An 18,839-nucleotide genomic window follows, 5' to 3' on the forward strand; every position below is an offset into this window, starting at 1 on the left:
CGATATTTCTGTCATTTCTATCTTCGTCGCTCTTATTTTTCTTGCGGGGAGCAGTGAATGATTCGGGCCTTCTGTAACAACATTTGTCCGGCCATTGATTTGGTCTGGCTCGTTCTTTCAATATAACCTGCAAACCAGATGTTTACATAACGTTATTGCAAGGTCATGAAACATGACCCAAAGGCATATCAGCAAACGAAATTTCTGGTAGTCAAAGCATCGTCCTGTGGTTAGAGGCGAGATGATCAGAATGCTATTTTGATAACCAGCACGCGATAACTATGACAAGCATACTAAAAATAGCATATTCGCCTTGGTGTTGCCAAAAAATAAATGGCAGAACAGTAAAAACATCTGACGCAGGTGTTTGTCTAGCAATGTTGCTGCACGCAACCAAATGTTTCCAACTTATTTGAATTGCTAACTTTCCAAACGTTTAGCAATAATCATAGGTTCAAATAAGTAATTATTAGAGAGGATTAGCTATCACTCTTTGACGGTTACGAAAAAAGTACATGAATGTAACCGACTCACGAGTTATCCAGAGTGCTTCTTTTTGTGCTGTCCTATGACAAACAAAATGACAAAAGTATGCTTTGGCGTACCAGCCGATATCCGCCAGTTATGAGCGTTATTAAATATCCTTATCATACCTCCACGAAAGTCGTACATTAAGCAGCGCTTTCTTTGTTTGCTGTGTCAAATCCCGCAGAGCCTTTTTTTTTTCCTTCATGAAAGTGCAACAGCTGCCACCCTTTCACATATTAGTGCGGTTGTTAGCAGGCAGCTACACATTAGAACATCTCGTCAAAATATCATCGCCTCCATAAGTCACCATCATCAGCATTCACCAACACCGTCATCGCCATTAGTACCCCAACAACCATCATCAAAAATGTTCGGCAACGGGGCGTGCGACTGAAGTTACCCTCACCCATTTCATCTTCAATAATGATTTCTAATGAAACCAGGGATGCAATCAAGAGTTTATCGGAAGGAGGCTGTTAATGTTATACTGCCGCAACATTACCTCATTACTAACTCGTGCTTAGAAGCACCTTCAATGGTTTTCCGACGTATTACTTTGCATCAATTGGGCGTCGACGATACTAGCCACATTAGAAAAACCTTAGCGACTTGCGACCATAAATCCCATGACATCAAAACGTGAAACGCTGTGCACTCGCTGCGCCAAGCTGTTTGAGGGTGCCAGAAGCATATAGCATTTGGTCCGCTTGATCGTGCAAGTTGACGAATGGACATGCCACACATAATGCGCGTTTCGTGTTTGCCCAGCACATGTGGGTCTTTCCAATATTGCTTAAATTCTGGATTCGCGTAGCAGCCCTTCAAGTCCCGCGTCGTTATCATGAAATACGAACCTTCGTGTACAGTATATTCTGTCCTCTTGATAGCGTCCGCTCAACAAGCGACATCTTGAAACAAAAAAAATTGACAATATCATAAAGCAGTATTTCTGCTTGCACCACACCAAGCGTGTGTTTCTAGTATTGGTTAGAGCTGCGCCTAGCAATTCAAGCACCGCCGCCTAACCGTTACTCGATCTGCGTGACATACTTAATCGCTGGAGAGACGACATGTATAGGTAGTGAATGCATTCAAGTCACGTCTCCAGAAGCGCTCACACAATAACGAGAAGTATAATGCGCACATTGATGGCTCATCATTGCAAGCCCCAACGTCGACGATGATATTTAGGCGCAAATTCAAAACTGTGGAGTTTTACGCAAACTTCATGCCAATGCACCGAATGACATGAACTATCGCTTCGCAAGACGGTCAGTGGCTTCGTAATTCTGTCTAGACTTGTAATAGCATGAAACGTTTATTCGAGTAAAGCCCTGGGTTGACTTCGAAACAAATTCTTAGGGGAAGGTTGTCACATGAACCAGGATGTCGAAAGCTTCTCTGAGAACGTTGTTATAACCTTTAACATTACATCGTTGTTATCATTATATCGGTACAATATGAAAACAATTACACTACACGTGTAATTGTAATGCACGTGTGACACGCACGAGTAGTCGCCCGAAAGTCGTTTTACATGAGAAGGGCACACAGATCCCTCTATTCTAAGCATGGAGGAGTATATTTTTGAAAGTCAAAGGAGTCCTCAAACACTTTTTAACATAGTAGAAAAGAAACGTTGCCGATCTATTAATGAGGCTCCTGTGAACATGTGAGACACATATTATTGCACAGCGTCAGCAGGGATTTTAGAATCTCGTCTCAAATGCAGTGAACAGACGCTCGCTCGCGCATCCGCAATGACGTCATTGGTCTAGTACACTCTAGTCATCATCGAAAGCTGATCGAAAACAGGTGGCCAACCAACACTATTCGCAGATTTATCGGTCGCAAGAGCGCTGTCATATGATACATAATCGCTAATTGCGGCTGGAATACATGATAAACACACGTCTGCAATCTGAAGAATACAGAAAAATAATGTCATCTTCGTAGTGCGCGTAGCTGTTTCTTCTTCTCGTAGCCTCCGAGATGGCAGCGGCACACTGCGTAGCGTAGTCTAGCGCAGTCACCGCGAGGTGCCGCGACGAGGCCTTTCGCCGCCGCGACACTCACCTTTTGGCGTTGACTTTGCCCTCTTGGCTTCACTGTGCGGCTTCCAGCGCGCTAGCGGTGACGAAAAGAGAGGGAAAGCCTGGTGTCGGTGCTATCACTCATAGTTGAAGGATTCCAAAGTCTTTTGCGACATGGGATTTGCGGCGGAACGACGTAGTTTAATAGCGAGGCCGTTTTATGTTTAGTTAGAAAATTGTTTCAGGGTTCCTTCAATAACGTGAAATCTTCATTAAGCATCCTTCAGCGTGCGCTCGGTGATAGTTGCTCACCCAGCTTTTACATGTTCATCCGTGCCTATTCCAGCACACAACCTAAATGTTCGCCGGTGCAATGGCGTTACTGTAATTTCAAGTTTTGAATATAACAATAATGGTAGAGTACAGGTCGAGCAAGCGGTGGCTGTCTTGCACTTGTCAACCAGCCAGGTAGATCACTGGCTTTTGCGCAGTGTATCTGCCATACATTACTTCTTTCTAAAATTGGAAAGAGGTTACGCAACGTATTCTGCATAAATACACGATATAGATGTTTATTTATGAAACGGGAGACCGACAACAAATAAAGGCCTACCGGTTCCTCGAAAAGAAGTCTTCTCATATTCATTTATTTGTTTGCTTGCTTGCCTATTTATTTTACTTATTTGTGTATTTATTTATTCATATATTTATTTATTCACTGAAACATTTGGCTACAGATGCGTCACCGGTTTCTTCACAGAGTTAAATTCTTATATCGAATGCAAGGATATTGAGAAGCAAAGTGAATATTTGCAGCTAATATTAAGAAATTCGCAACCACATGTAGTTCAAGAGATCGTCCGTGTCCGTGTGTCGAACAGCAGCAGCTGCAGGCTCACCAGTGGTAGCGCGAGGGTATATAAATCCAGAATTCGAAATACAGAACACTTTGTGTCAAAATTAAGTCTGCGGGAAAAAATATCTCTGTGCTCGAAATATACCACAGGTAAGGGCATCTTGCACATTAGATATATCCTGTCTTGATGGAAATGAAAGAAAAGTTTACGCTTTTAACCACCGGATCCTAGACTTTCTAAATTTTTCATGTTTGTCAAATAAGCACATTTTCTCTTGAGCCTTCCGTTCTGCATTCTTAATTAAGAAACGAAAAAGGCGAAGAAAAGTATCAAGGAAAATAGGTTGCCTGCCTCCACAAAGAATATATTTCCATCTACCCTGAAACGACGTTTTCAGCGTTGGGATCTTGCTGACACGGGTGCAAGTGAGACTTCTGAAAACTTTTCTTTCCACGTGCTATAAAGCAATGGTATATAATAGTCTACCATAAATTTCTTCATTTATAAAGTTGTACGGCAACGTTCCTGCTTCAGGAAGTAGTTCAAAGAAACGTAACCTACAGAAATAGTATAACCCACGCCTCAGCATGCGTTGCAGAAAAGCTCATCTATAAGCGTAAGCGTGAGTACTACGTCAGTACATGGCATAGACACCATTGGCGGCACCATAAAAAATCGTAGTAGTGCTATTTTCGTAATATACTGCAGCTAGCCGCCTTCGCAGACGGCATGACGAGTTTGTTCCTGACACCATGACGAAAACTTTCCCTGAAGGCATTACTGCAACTTTATCAGAAGACAACAATAGTGAAGGAATTTTACATAGATTTTCCAATGTTGCAGAACTTGTCTGGATAAAAATGCCTCGTGGACATAAAACATTCTCGCCTGGCCAGGCACTTAGCTCTTAGAGTCATTCGCTATGTGGAGCGTCTGCCAACAGCATCAACCGCCCCATGGCTAATACGCGTTCTCTTTCTTCTGCAGGAGCGCTAACAGGTAACACATTACCTGCATCCCGTAGTTTATGCGAGCCTCTTCCTGTAAGTGGACAACACTTGCGGAGGAACACCAAAAAAGCGCTTGCATAATTAGGTAACTTCAACCGTCGCCCAACTGCGGCATCCCATTCCCATGAATAAGTCACTACATATGCGGCTCATCCAGCAGACCACAAGCAAATATTACACTTAATATTTCTTTTTTTCTTTTTTTGCCGTGAAATGTCTTTCTGCTCAGTGAGCATAGGAGGTACCTTGCTCGAACAACGTGAAACGACAACATGGTTTATTATTATACCTTCTATCTTTTCCACTACACTGCCTCTGCGCCTTAATTTGTTATAGTTGTGTAAAGGAGAGAAGCCATTAGCTTAACGTACATGTTGAAAAGATGTTCAAACGTGCAAACTCAGTATACTGTAGTAATGGGCGACTTCTTTGAATAAGTGCGAGAAAAGCAGACTGAGCAAGTAATTGGCAACTACGATGTCAATTCTGGGAACGCTAGAGGAGATGTGCTGGTAGAATCCGCGGAAAAGAATAAGCTGCGAATAATGAACACTCTCTTGAGGAAGCGTAGCAACAGGAAGTGGACCGGGAAAATCTCTAATGGTGAAACAACAGATGAAATAGATTTCATACTGTCTGTCAATTCCAGCATAGTGCAGGATTTAGAAGTGTTAGGTAGGGTAAAATGCAGTGATCATACGTTAATGAGGTCTAGGATTCACCTCAATGTGAAGAGAGAAAAAGTAAAAATGGTCAGGAAGAAACAGGCCAACCTAGAAGCAGTATTGATAAGAGCAGTACAATTCAAGCTGGTACTTGCAAACAAATATGCAGCCTTAGAACAAAGAAATGAAGATGACACAGAGTTAATCAATGAAACCACGTGTAGGCTGGCTTCAGAAGCAGCAATTGAAGTGTGGTGAGGCACCAAAGCAACCAGTAGGTAAACTATGCCGAGTAAGAAAGGATCTCATAAAGAAACGACAAAGAAGAAGGTGTTCAACTCGAGAGATCAGATAGAAATTGTGGAACTGTCAAAACTATAAAATAATAATAAATTAAGGAGTTTTGAGTGCCAAAACCATGATCTCATTATGCCTCACGCTGTAGTGGGGACTCCGGAAATTTCGACCGCCAGGGGTTCGTAACGTGCTCCTAAATCTAAGGGAAAACGACGACGAAGTGACTTCTGGGCAGAACACTCGAACCGTTTCGACTTTCCCTCGCCTAAATTCATGTAACAAAATTTTAGATTTTTACCTCCATTTTCTGAACACATAGGGAACGTCTGCCCGACTCTTGGCCAGTCCCCGCGAGTGGGTAGGCGCCAAACTCATCAAGGACATCATCATCATCATCATTTTCTATCTGTGTTCTCTGGTTTCTGGCGAAATCTTCTGATTTTCCTGGTGCCTCGGCTCCCGGTCTTGTGGCCATGGACGCGGCGCTTTCCGGAGGCCCCCCTGGCGAGAGATCATCACGGTCGTCCTTCACGGGGAAGGCAGGAAGCATGCTCAGTGACACCGAGGACACTGAGTTGTACTCGGTGTCGGCTGAACGTTCGTCGGAAGATAGCTTCACCAACGGCCGCAGAAAGAGGCCCAAAAGGAGGATTGTCAACGCGAATACATCAACGCAAGCAAGCACGGCGACGCTGAAGTCAAGGCCTGAACGCTGGCCTCTTGCCATCGTGTTCCTGCCCGAGGAACCCTCCAGTAACCTCCGATTGTTGAACAGGCAAGAACTATGTGTTTTCTTGGAAGGGGTCGTGCCGAACGAAATTAAGCACATTTGAATAAATACGCGCAAAAATGTCCTCGCAATCCATGTTTCCAACGGGAGTGCGCGCGAAAAACTGAAGGAAATCTGGGAGCTAGGATGTATAAAAGTGCGTTCCTATATCCCAATGAATGATGCATCCACAGCAGGTGTAATTTATGACATTGATGTCGCCATTCCCAAAGCGGACTTGCCTGTCCTCGTCGAACCAGCAAGTGAAGGTGTTGTAATCACGCATGTGAGCCGCCTTGGAACATCGCGCGGCGTCAAACTGATTTTCAAAGGAGATTGTCTACCATCACACGTAAAAGTCGATCACTTCCGACAACCTGTTAGATCATTCGTACAATAGCCTCTTCAATGCCATCAGTGCTCTAGGCTTGGAGATGTCAACGGGGTCTGTCCAAACACGTTACTGTGTCCCCGATTTGCTGAACCTCACGCGGAGGACACTTGCCGGGTTACTGTCCCATAGTACGGCAACTGTAATTGTTGCCATGCTGCATCGTCTAGGGACTGCTCTCGCATCAAGAAAGAGGTCGCAGTTCTCAAGCAAATGGTTCGGGGCAATTCGTCACACAGGGAGGCTGCTGAAACGATCTGGCGTCGGCGCCACAGAACCTCCTCCAAAAAGAGAGTACACGAAAGGAGAGGGGCCATTTTATTCTAGCACCCACATTCTCTGGTCGGCCCGCAAAGGGGCTGAACAGCACAAGAAAGTCAGTTAAAAGGAATCTTTCTCGGGAAGAATAGCCTGCGCTTCCGAACCAGCAACTTCCCAAAGAACCACAGAATGTCAAGCCCGCTCGGGAGCCTACTCCTGCCGCTGATGACACGCCCAAAGCAGATTGTCAAGTTATTTCAATGCTGCGTCCCCTCATAAATGCCACTCGGGTGATTTTGTCGAAGCTTGGAACCACGTCTGCTCGAAGTGCACTGAAAGTACTGAATGCCTTAATCCCAGTGCTTGAATCTCTCGAATAGAGACACGGCCATCCATCACCCATCCTTTCGAGAAGTCATGGCAGCCTCAGTCATCCAGTGCAAAGCAAGAGGACTGATCACACCTTTCAAACTTTCATCAGTATACATATATAAAAAATTTGTTCCCAGTCATTGCCATATGTGAGCCTAATGTGTGTCAAGAGCATTCAGACTATTGGGATACGAAGCTGTTATGTGCGCGGCAACTGATACATGCAGCAAAGTCATTGTTTTTATTCGTCGAGAACCAACCTATATTCGCCAGCCGATTTCACCTCATGATGACGATCAATATGTTTGCCTAACAATTAAAAAGAGCAAACTCATGTTTACATTTGGACTCTGGCAGAGTCCAAGTGTAAGTCCAAGGCAGAGTTGGCAGAGTCCAACTTACAGTTGGACTCTGCCTTCGCGAAGCTATTCTGCTTTGTCGAATATGCGGCCTTAACTTAGAGTTTTGCATACCAAATTAGATGGGCCCACGACGCCTCGTGTAATGGCTGTGGTAGCGAGGAGATTCTTCAACACCTTCTCTGTGACTGTCCTCGCTACAATTTACAGGGACGACCGCTCGCAGTCGTGATAGCGCGCTTTGACGAAAGACCGTTTATAGCGCTGAAAGTGGTACTGTGCTGTGAGGTGAAAGTATATGGTGACAGCGACCGACTATGATGGTATTTTTATGCTCCTTTCTTTCGTTATCTCTTCTTTGCTATCACTTCACTTACCCCTCCCCTCTTTCCCCAGCGTAGGGTAGCAAACCGGATTTTCCCATCTGGTTAACCTCCCTGCCTTTCTCGTTAACCTCCCTGCCTTTAACAACCTTCGGTTTGCAGATGGCATTGTCCTGTTCTGCAACACTGGGGACGAGTTACAACAAATGATTGAGGACCTTAACTGAGTGAGTGTAAGAGTGGAGTTGATTATTAATATGCAGAAGACAATGATAATGATCAATAGTCGGGCGAGGGGACAAGAGTTCAGGATCGCCTTTCAGCCTCTAGAATCTGTGAAGGAGGTCGTTTACCTAGGTCATTTACTAGCAGGGAACCCTGATTATGAGAAGGAAATTTACAGAAGAATAAAGAATGGGTCGGAGCGCATACGGCAGACATTGCGAACTCCTGACTGGAACTCCTGACAGTCAGGTGTGAACACCTGACTGGACCATTATAATTAAAAGAAAGGTGTACACTCAGTGCATTTTACAGGTGCTAACACACGGGGTAGAAACTTGGAGACTTACAAAGACGCTTGAGGACACGTTAAGGACCGAGAAAAGAGTGATGTAAGGAAGAATGTTAGGCGTAACGTTAATAGACAGAAAGAGAACGGTGTGAATCGGAAAGCAAATGGGGATAGCCGATATTCTAATTGCCATTAAGAGGAAGAAATGGAGCTGGGCAGGTCATATAATACGTAGATTAGATAACCGGTGGACAATTAGGGTTAGAGAATGGTTCCCAACAGTAGGAAAGCGCAGTCGAGGACAGCAGAAGACTAGATGGGGTGATGAAAATGGAAATTCGCAGGTGCTAGTTGGAATCGCTTGGCGCAGGACAGGTGTAATTAGAGATCGCAAGGAGATGGCTTTGTCTTGCAGTGGACATAAATTAGGCGGATGATGATGATAATGACATTGCAAGTGTGCAGAGAGTACTTTATTGTCGCACCATTCATGACGCAACGGAAGCTAAATTTATCTCTCGGTGGGCGTTCCGAGGGGCACAGCTTCCATAGTAAATTGGTCGATACAAGCAGGAGTGGTGTCATTTAAGACGGCGCGCTCGGTCAAAATACGTATTATCCATCAAATGCAAACTTGCGTTCATCATCAGTTATAAAGTTTAGAAATGTTAAATTGGGTTTAGAAATGTGACACTGGCTCGGCTATGGATCCTAAGCTTTCGGCACGTAACGTCCAGAAGTGACGTCATTACACTCTGGCAGCAAGACAGAGAGATGGCAATCCTCGTCCACGTCCTTTGACTACGCGGAACGTGTTCGTTGACGCAGGAAGCATAAAGGCAGTGACACTACGCTAGTTGTGACATAAAGCAATAAGCTTTGTAATGAGTGCAAAAAAGCAGAAGCTCCGCCTCTGTAGCTTCACTTTCAAAGGCAAAGTTACTGTACACAAGCATAGCTTCAAACGCCATATATAGCACTGAATTTCAGGCAAGAAAGTAGGGTCCCTGAGCGCATGTTTGTTCTCCGTACTGAAGCCATAAATCAGGACAGAATGCCCGTATAGATATTTTTGGCTCTTCAGTATTTCTAAAGCACGCATACATGTCAATATAGAAAATTTCAACAATGAGAACCATATAACAATTCTGTATATTGCAGCTATTAGTACATCTAAACTGGACAATATTGATGTATTAGACATGGCCCTGAAATTTATCACTAAATTTGAGTAGGACTCTTGCAAGACCCCTGAACAAAATGGAACAAATTCACGTAAGATAAAAACTGATATATCAAATTTGTGCGCTTTGAGTCTTCTATGGATGCAGTCTACAGAACTGTTATATATTTTTTAAGTACAGAGCTATGATTTTGTCCACTTCATGCTTCAATTTTTTTTAAATGTTGCCAATTTTTCGAAATTCCTCTTATAAAATTCAGGGCCTAAATTGAAATTCCTCTTGCAACAGTCACTAGAATTTACCTTTATCTCGCAAATGCAACAAATTTCATCAAAACCAGCTAAGTGGTCATCTCAAAAAAGCATTTCTGCATTTTACGTGTATTTGAATAAGTGGTATCGGAGTTAAAATCGAGCTAATGCTTCCTCTTAATTTAAGAGCTGCCTACATTCGCAAACTTTTTTTACGTGCAAGCGTACGTGCCCCGTCTGCAAAATCAGCTATATTATGTTTGTCCCCGAGAGAAAAGCAAGCGCCGCCGGAGGAAGGTGCCTGGAGGTGGAGAAGACAATCTCGTGCCGCCGCCTAGAGGAAAGTCTAGATGGCCTTGAGCGAAGCGGGGACTGAGACAGTAAACGAAGCGTCATGAAGGAGGGCAGTGGGAGGCGCGCTGGGTTGACCTCCTCTGCCAGTTGCTACAGAGAGAGAGAGAGAGAGAAATTTATTTACAGAAAGGCAGAGAGGTCGGCCTGAGCTATAACTTGCTCTGGCCTGCTACTCTACACTGGGGAAAAGGGAAGGGGAGGCAAAGGGCTGATGAATGATCATGGTACAAGGAAGACATGCGTATATACAAATTCACGGAGTTGTAGCATCTCTAAAGCCGTGCGTCCAGCCCAGTGGCTTGGAGAAAAGTTATAGCGGCTCTTGTTACCAGGGCTGCGCTGTTTGCGCTAGTCCAAGGACCTAAAGGAAGCTCGCCTGATAGCTGCCTCTCATGGATCTTTGTAATGGAAGAGACAAGTTGCTGTCGTATTTGCGCGTACGCGGGACACACACAAAATATATGTTCCAGTGTTTCTGATACTCTAACAAACCGAATAGCCTGCGCTAAGAGAATGAAAGAAATATAAATCAGCTCGTGCGTTTCAATATAACCACAATACATTTCTACCAGTTGAATTAACGCTTACAAAATCTTTCGGTTTTGTCTTTGTATGTATTATTTATGGCTAAAGTGGTAAGGAAAGCAAACCTCCACACGCGGAAAGAAAGTGTTCATATGGGCTGTATGTTCACCTGTTGAAGTAACAGCAAAGAAAAGAGAGAGAGAGAGACAGGCTCCAATCCAAGAAAGTTTGAAGAATTTGAAGGGCCGAGAATAGTGCATGGAACTGCTGTCGGCGAAAACTGTCACTTCATTCTTTGAAAATTTGTACACACTTTCTTAACGTGAGCTTTACGCGATAAAACATATAACGGTGTCGTACGGACATTGATCGTACCATGATGACAAAGAGCTTTTTTTAATGGTTAAATATCAGTGTTAGCTCCCACGTGATTTATTTTCGATGCATAAGGAACGATGCTTCCATCTCAGTGAAATGGTCAGCTTTGCATGTCCGCTTCGTCTTATAAAAGATACTGTCTGACTGACATATGCTATCTTTAACAACCTGCGGACATAGTTCTTTAGATAGGAGAAGATAAATACCGAAACTTGTCCCGCGCGATGAATGTAGTGTTGCTCCACCAACAACACGATTCCAGAAACACATGATCGATGAAGTTGCCGCGCTTGAGACATCATCGTCATAAAACAAATTTCTATGCCCGCCATATCTGCTGGCACAGTTGGACTCAAGGACCTGATGGATAAATCCCAAGAGGACCACCACGTTTGCCTTTCACTATTTTTATTTTCGCGCGCACGCACGTGTCAAGAAAGACGAGCCTGCGTATTCCTCTGCAAGTGGCAATCTTTCTTTCCTTGTAATGACTTTGTTTTTATGTGGACTCCGCCAAGAATATGCTATCAGCAGGGAGTTTTATTCTTGGGGATCTGTCTATTTGTCCTAGACATGTGTCGCGTCCCTTGAGTTCGGCGAAAAAGACAAATTTCATCGAAGGGCGAAGGGCCTCCACGTGTCACGCAGAGTTGTGTTCCCTGAGACTCTAGCAATCGCAAACTCTCACCGCCCTATTTCCAAAATCACTCAGGCGCAAGAAAAGTCAGGAAAGTGGAGAAAGCAACGATTTCGTTATGCATAAATGGAACTGGCATCAGTAGCAATGGTTCGGGTTTTCTTCTTTTTTTCGCTTTTTTCACAGTTGCAGCGGTATTGTGAGACGGAAGCATGTGGTTGTGGTGTTGCTGCTTTTGAGGAACGATTCATCATAAGCTTCATCATCTCCAGGAATGATGCATTAGAAGTGACTCTTCCTTTTGAGCAGTCTGGTCAGCATTTGCACGACCGACATAATTGAAAGGGACAATCATAGGGACACTTGCTGCAAGAAGTCTCTTCCGCCTTGTTTTCAAGTACATGACCTGAGCCGATTAAGCATCAGGAATGAATTTCGGGTATCCCAGCAGCATCCTGTGTCCATTTGCAACAAACAATTCGTGTAGGCCATGCACGGTTCCAGGCATAGTGCAAATTCGGACAGCTAACTGCATGATGATGACATGATGCATTTATTAAGGGATGGCTCGTAGGCCTATAATGGGGAGTAGGAAGAGAGGGAATTTTTTTTAGGAGAGAATTTCACGTCTTCGTAGGCCGATGACGTGAAAGAGTCATGCCGCGTTCGTTTCGAGACCGCGCTGGCCGTCGTTGACAGACTTGCAGAGTGGTCTCTATCACGACGGTGGCGGCTGCGGCTGCGTTCGTTCGGTTCCCGATTGTTATTTCGTCTTCGGCGTTCGCGTCTATGTTGTTGGTCAGCTGTAGCATGCCCACAGCGTTCTTCATGCATCCCAGCAGAGCGTTTAGTGGTAGACGCTTCCGGAACGCCTACGGGACGTTGCGTAGCCGCTTGGGTTGGGTTGGGTCTTGGGTTGGCGTCATCAAAGCTGATTGTCCCTGGTGTTGTTCATGGTCGTCAGATGGAGGTAGCTTCGATTACCCAGGCTCGGTCATCAACGCAGTCGTGGCCATGCATTAGGCTTAACAAGGCCGCCCGCTGGCGCGTAGAAGCGACCGTAAAACGTCCAAAAAGCAATGCACCTTTCCGAGGCTTGTCTTGATGTGTGGCCGAAGCGACGCCGATGAAGAGGATGTGCGACAGAAGAAGCTGAAACGCGAACAGCGCAAATAATTGTCGAAAAGAAACGGAGCGCCAGGTGAAGACATGCGCTCGCATCCGAACCGGAAGTTGATCTCCGGTAACTGCGTAAAAAGAGTGCTTGTAGTTGGCTGGTATGTTTTTAGCGCCGTTACTTTCTTTACCCTAAGGTGCGAAGCAGCTCTGATGATCGACAGATGGTCGCATTCTTTCTTAGAAATCGACACATGAGCAGTGCTTGCTTGATTCAGTCTTCTACGCAGTGCCAAGCACTGAGACTGTTCCTTCTAGCGGTCACTCCTTCCTGAAGACCACGCCTTCTGTACATTGAGCGCGTTTGATCGCCACCACGCAATTAAATATATTTTAGAGTTTGAACCACTGTTCTCGCATTTACGGAAATATACATAAGCTATAGATATTGGGCATCCGCAATTTCTTAAAAAGGAGAAAGCTGTTGCTGTGGCAATCACAAAAGAATGTTATGTTTGCGGGATTCGTATTTAGTACCAACACCCCACAATAATTTCCCTAATAGCATTGAATGAGAAATCAGCCTTTGCTTTTTCACGAGCTCCTCGCTCGGAGGATGTCTTAACGTTACTGAGGCTCTTTTTTGCACGTAGCTTCTAATTAGCCTATATAAATGGTGCTTTTTTTCACCCGAATTGTACCCGCGTGCACCTGTGGCCACAGAAAGACACAACGCCAAATTTTTCATTGAAATATCGGTTTTTCATTGGCCAAAATTTAATTTACGGGAGCAGATCAACACTTAGTTGCGCAGGTAGTGAAAAAGGGTGTCAATTTTCATGTAACGTCTCAAGTCGCACAGCGAGAACTGCTCCATCAAGCACCACTGCGGTACATTCCTCGTTTCCACAAAGAGAAATCAAGTTTGTCTCCGCCTTTGCCATTTCTACGCTTTCTTTCAAAGCGCATTGCGCAGATCATGAACAACATTTTCTTTTCTCATAGTGAGCATCACTCGCCGTGCAAGAATCACTGCTGATCGCGAGTGGCCGAACGCCTGATCGAAGCCTCAGCCCATATTCCCATGCTGTCTTCTTTTCGTGATCACGGCGACATCATTTGGAAATAAGCTTCATGAGGCTTCTATTGCTGCGCGTAGTCGACCTGATAGATTCGTTTTATTTTATGCGGCACTTCGTCATTTCTGGTTCATGTTTACGTAGGTGTAAGGTCACATGTATTAGGGTTTTTCGGCAAAGGTAGGAGGAGGAGTAAAATAAGGAAGCAAAGGCAAGGAGGTTGACCAGATGCACGCCCGGTTTGCTTTCACGGCCACTCGGGTGCAAGGTTTGTGAATAGCGCTAATTCTCCCTTTTCCCATATATCAACCGAACCGAGTTGGGGCCTCGAACGGATCTCCAGTAGTAGAAGAAGGAGTGAAGAAGGAGTAGCTTTTTAGACGAGGGGAATTGACTTCGACAGGGCGTTAGTGACGATGACAACTCCCCATAATCAAACTGTTCGCCCCAGCGGCATTCCTTGTTCGACGGTATTTCTTTATTTTAAGTTATACCAGCGTACGTAAGCATTCGTCGTGTTCTAGGTAATCTCGTAATCCTTCTTTTCTACGTAAAGTAGAATACTGTAAGCCAAAACGGGCGCGCCGAGGAGTAGGTTTGGGATAATGTTGCAATTCCAATTATTTTTCTACTAGCACTTTGTGAGTTGTACAACAGCACTTCGCCGATGTTAAACGATCTTTTTCACTGGGCCTTAGTGCTGGCCTTAAATAAAGTTTTAAATCCGTAAGCATTTCTATGTTTACCCAACGAGAAAATCTTGCGTCCCTCCGTCCGTCCGTGCCGGAAGACGACCGCTTTCAGAACAGCGGTCTCAGCAGCGACGGAATTCACCGTCTTGCTGCCTCTCGCTTCAACGCCTACGAAACGGTGAGAACACAGCGCTCACGGAGATATCAGCACATGATGCACTCTCTCACTTTCGTAAATCGCTTTTGACAGACGGGCCCGCCCGTCTGTTGTTACCGCTATATAAGCGGCGAGAACACAGCGCACATGGCTATCAGCATTCGGCACTCTTTATCGGCATCGCAGATCGCTTCCAAGGTACGGTCCACGCGACGGTAACATACGAATCCGCCGCCTGAGAATTTTGGTCACGGTTCATAATAATTCGACGCGGACGGATAAGGCGCTAAAGAGCGATAATGGCCTACAATGATCGGAACGTTATCAGCGTACCTGACGCTGCCACCTGCTGTAGTTTGTATGCGTCGTCAATACTCCTTGCGCCGCCGTCCGCACCAATTCTTGTGGCCGGAGTGCTGTCGTTTGTACTGGCCGGATCCACTTTCACAACAATGATAACGACACCAGGTTCCCTGGAGATGAGCAAGTCGAACAATGCTTACGCATACTTAGACAACTTCCAGAAGAGTTTACGCGTGAGTTTATCCTTTTTCTTTCCTTCTATCTACGTAGCGTCAAATGCTATGCGGAAAGTATTCGAGAATGTGGGCAGATTCTAAACACGGGGGCAGCTTAAACAGTGTCTAACACAGCGCCTCAAAGTGCAAACTGTCACAAGAAAAGAATTTGAGGAACTACCCGTGACACAGGCGCAAAAGGTCTCAAAGAGCTCGTCGGCTTTGGCGCCAGAGAAATGTGCGTGCCATTCTTCGACAAGCGATCGTCACTTAGTACATGGAGCATTTTGCGATGGTGTTCGAAGGCAGAGGTTCGATTGCACTGTCGGTATGCATGTCGTTTTCTTACAGCGAAGCTGTTAAGGGCAACTTTCCGCACTATCGTATCCGCGTGTGGAAAAAAATCCCGAAGATAGTGCAATGCCGGGCCGACCCGCGGTGGAGGTGAAGCAGGCGCTAAGCAGCGCCGATACATGGACTGATCCCGAAGATATTCAATACCGTGCCGACCTGCTGCGGAGATGAAGCAGGCGTTAAGGACTCCCTGTACATTGGACGATGCCAAAGGTAGTGCAATACCAGGCCGTCCCGCAGCTGATGTGTAGTTGGCCATTAAGCAGCCCACATACACAGCCTCGCTGGTGATGCTTCTTCATAGAGTGAAAAGACACTGCGTTTTTCTTTTCTTTCTTTGCCTCTTCCTTCGACTTTTAAGCGCCTGCTAAAGCTGCTACTGTTGCTGTTTCGCACGCTTCGTTGGGGGAGGGGCAAGGGGGGTTCCGACAGTGTTTATACATGGCAAGAACGTGGAAGAGGGGAAAGGCGATGTGAGAAACTTGTTTGGACTAAAGCTCCCAAATAGTTTGTACCTTTCCATTGCGTCCCCGTAATGCGTTCTAGAGCTCCCTGGGGGTCGCCACACTATCCTCTCGACTGCTGTAACTATCTGTGATCCCCCGAAAGCATTCCAAAGCGGCAGCGCTTACGTAGTTACTAACGCGCAACAGTCTAGAGGGTTGGTAGATCGAACGGCAGCGAGGAGGTAGGGAGGGGAGGCAGGGAATTGGTAGCACTGACGCAGTCGCGAAACGAGAAAATGAGAGACTCGCCACTTTACGCCACTTTACTCTCATGGCAGCTCCCATACCTGATGGGAGAGGAACAAGGCAAAGAAAGTCAGGAATGGCTACTTAGAGACAGTAGCAGCAGTTGCCGAAAAGCTGAATAAATTTAAATTCAAGGTTTCTGCTATTACGTTTCCGCTATTTCTGAAAAAAAAATGAACATCGGGAAAATTCGTCAAGCCTACAATTGGCGGAGGCCGCAGAGACGCTGAGGCGCATCAAAGCACTCCAGCGTCTATAGAGGACAGTATGGGAGCGGCCGCCAATCAAATCAACTTACTACCGGGCAATGCTTCTCTGTGTACCGCGCGCAAAGTTACGTTTAGCTCCGATTGCGTCATGCCAGGCGTTACAACTGCACCACCTGAGGTCCCAGCACATGCATGATCGAGTAATGAAATGTTTTCTCTACACAACGGTATCGAAGCTAAGCGCGCGTGACATTTATTCACGAATTAGAGAACTTACGCGCTCGACTTGTGACGGAGCTAGCGGGGGGGGGGGGGGGGGGCTGACTGTTTAATATTCACGCTCTTTCTCTGTTTTATTCGAAGTGAGGCGCCATGGTAAAATGTGGTGTGGCGCGAATTGGCAGCCCTCTGTCTTGCTGCCCGAGTCCCTCCGCGCCATTTCTTGACCCTACGTAACGAACGCGGAGACGCCATAGGCCAGCAGGCGTGAAATTTCTGCAAGAACCAATGCACACTTTCAGACCTCATAACTCAAGATGTGCACATGTTTCAATTTTACGAATAATGCGTACGAGCCTGCTGGGCTCTCCCAAACGCAGCCACTGCCGTTCGCACGGACGGACGTACTGTAGAGCTATGTGTCTGCGAACGCTGAAGGAAAGGAAGATCCGATTGCGCCATGCGTGGCGCGACAAGAACGCCACCTGCGTACGCGAATCATGCAGGATCGATTGATGGATTCTTTTATCTACACAACGATAGCAAAGTAAGCCGCAAGGGTAGTACGGCTACGAAGTTATACAAGCGATAATATTGTACCATCTTTTTGTTTCCCGAAATTTCAGCAAGCGATCTGCTCTGACCGATTTCAAAGACGCGTCACGTCAAAAACAAAGAAATTAGGCCTGCTTGGTTGGTACCATAATAGCGTCGCGGCTCGTTTTTGTAACGAAACGCTTTCTCAGCGCATGCGAAAAAGAGTGACTTTGAGCCTTTCTTGGGGAAGCCTGACATGATACGTCTTAAAAAACAGAGGTTAGCAAATCTGGGCTGTTACATTACTATACATATTGCTATTTCACACACGTCTGCGTCACTGATGCAAGCTCGTTGTGATCTGGTAAGACAACCAAACATGAACTGTTCATGTATGCAACCTTGAGTAAAATATTAACTATATTTTTGAGCTTTTTGCCTGCAAACGGCTTCAGGATATATTATGCAACTCAATATGGAGTTTCTTTATCCTATGTCCCTTCATTTGACATCATTGAGCAAAAGTGTGCTTAGTTTTGCTAGTGCGCAAGTTTAACTTCAGCAATTTAGACTCTCGCTATCTGCGTTCGCAGAGAGCGAGAACTCGGGATATGCTAGTCGAAACGCATTTCAAAGTAATAAGTATTTCAAATTTCAAAATAAACTGGTCGCATCATTATTATATTTTATTTATTTATTTATTTATTTATTTATTTATTTATTTATTTATTTATTTATTTATTTATTTATTTATAGATACTGCGATCTTTTACAAGATCTTAGCAGGGTGGGAACATACAAGTACATTCATAAAAACATACAGTTCAAGCAATCATGCCGACGCTTGAATTCAAAATGGCAAAAGGACAAAATGCATGAAGGAAGGGATAAATAAAGTATGTGCGGTTGATTCATGAATGCAGGTGCGCCTGAAAACGGTATAAAGAATTTTGTGTAACGACTTTATCAGGAAGTTTATTCCAATCAACCATTGTTCTTGTAAAATAAGAGTATTTGAAGCAGTTGTTGTGCGGTGTTAACGGGGTTACTGCTAAGGAGTGTTTGTGACGAGTAGCATAACCAGTTAAAGGTGTTAAGATGTGTGAAATATCAATATGTTAGTGTCCATTCATTAGTTGAAAAAAGAATTTTAATCGGGAGACACGATTTTGTTCAGTAATCGAAGAGAAGCCACTACGTTTAAGGAGATCTGTTATAGAAGTTCGACCGTAAGAATCGTAGATGAATCGGACAGCTTTCTTTTGAATTCTTTCTAATTTCTCAATATTTGTTTTTGTATAGGGGTCCCAAATGATTATTGCATATTCTAAAGTAGGACGAACTATTGTATTATATGCCAGGAGGCGGACAGTTGGTGTGGAGAATTTCAGCGACCGTCTCAGGGTGAACAATTTGCGAAGACAATTAGCCATTACAGTGTCAGTATGTTTTGACCAGGAAAGATTGTGGGATATGTGTACACCGAGATATTTATAGT

The sequence above is a fragment of the Dermacentor variabilis genome, chromosome 3 (assembly GCF_050947875.1).
Source record: "Dermacentor variabilis isolate Ectoservices chromosome 3, ASM5094787v1, whole genome shotgun sequence".
NCBI lineage: Eukaryota > Metazoa > Arthropoda > Arachnida > Ixodida > Ixodidae > Dermacentor > Dermacentor variabilis.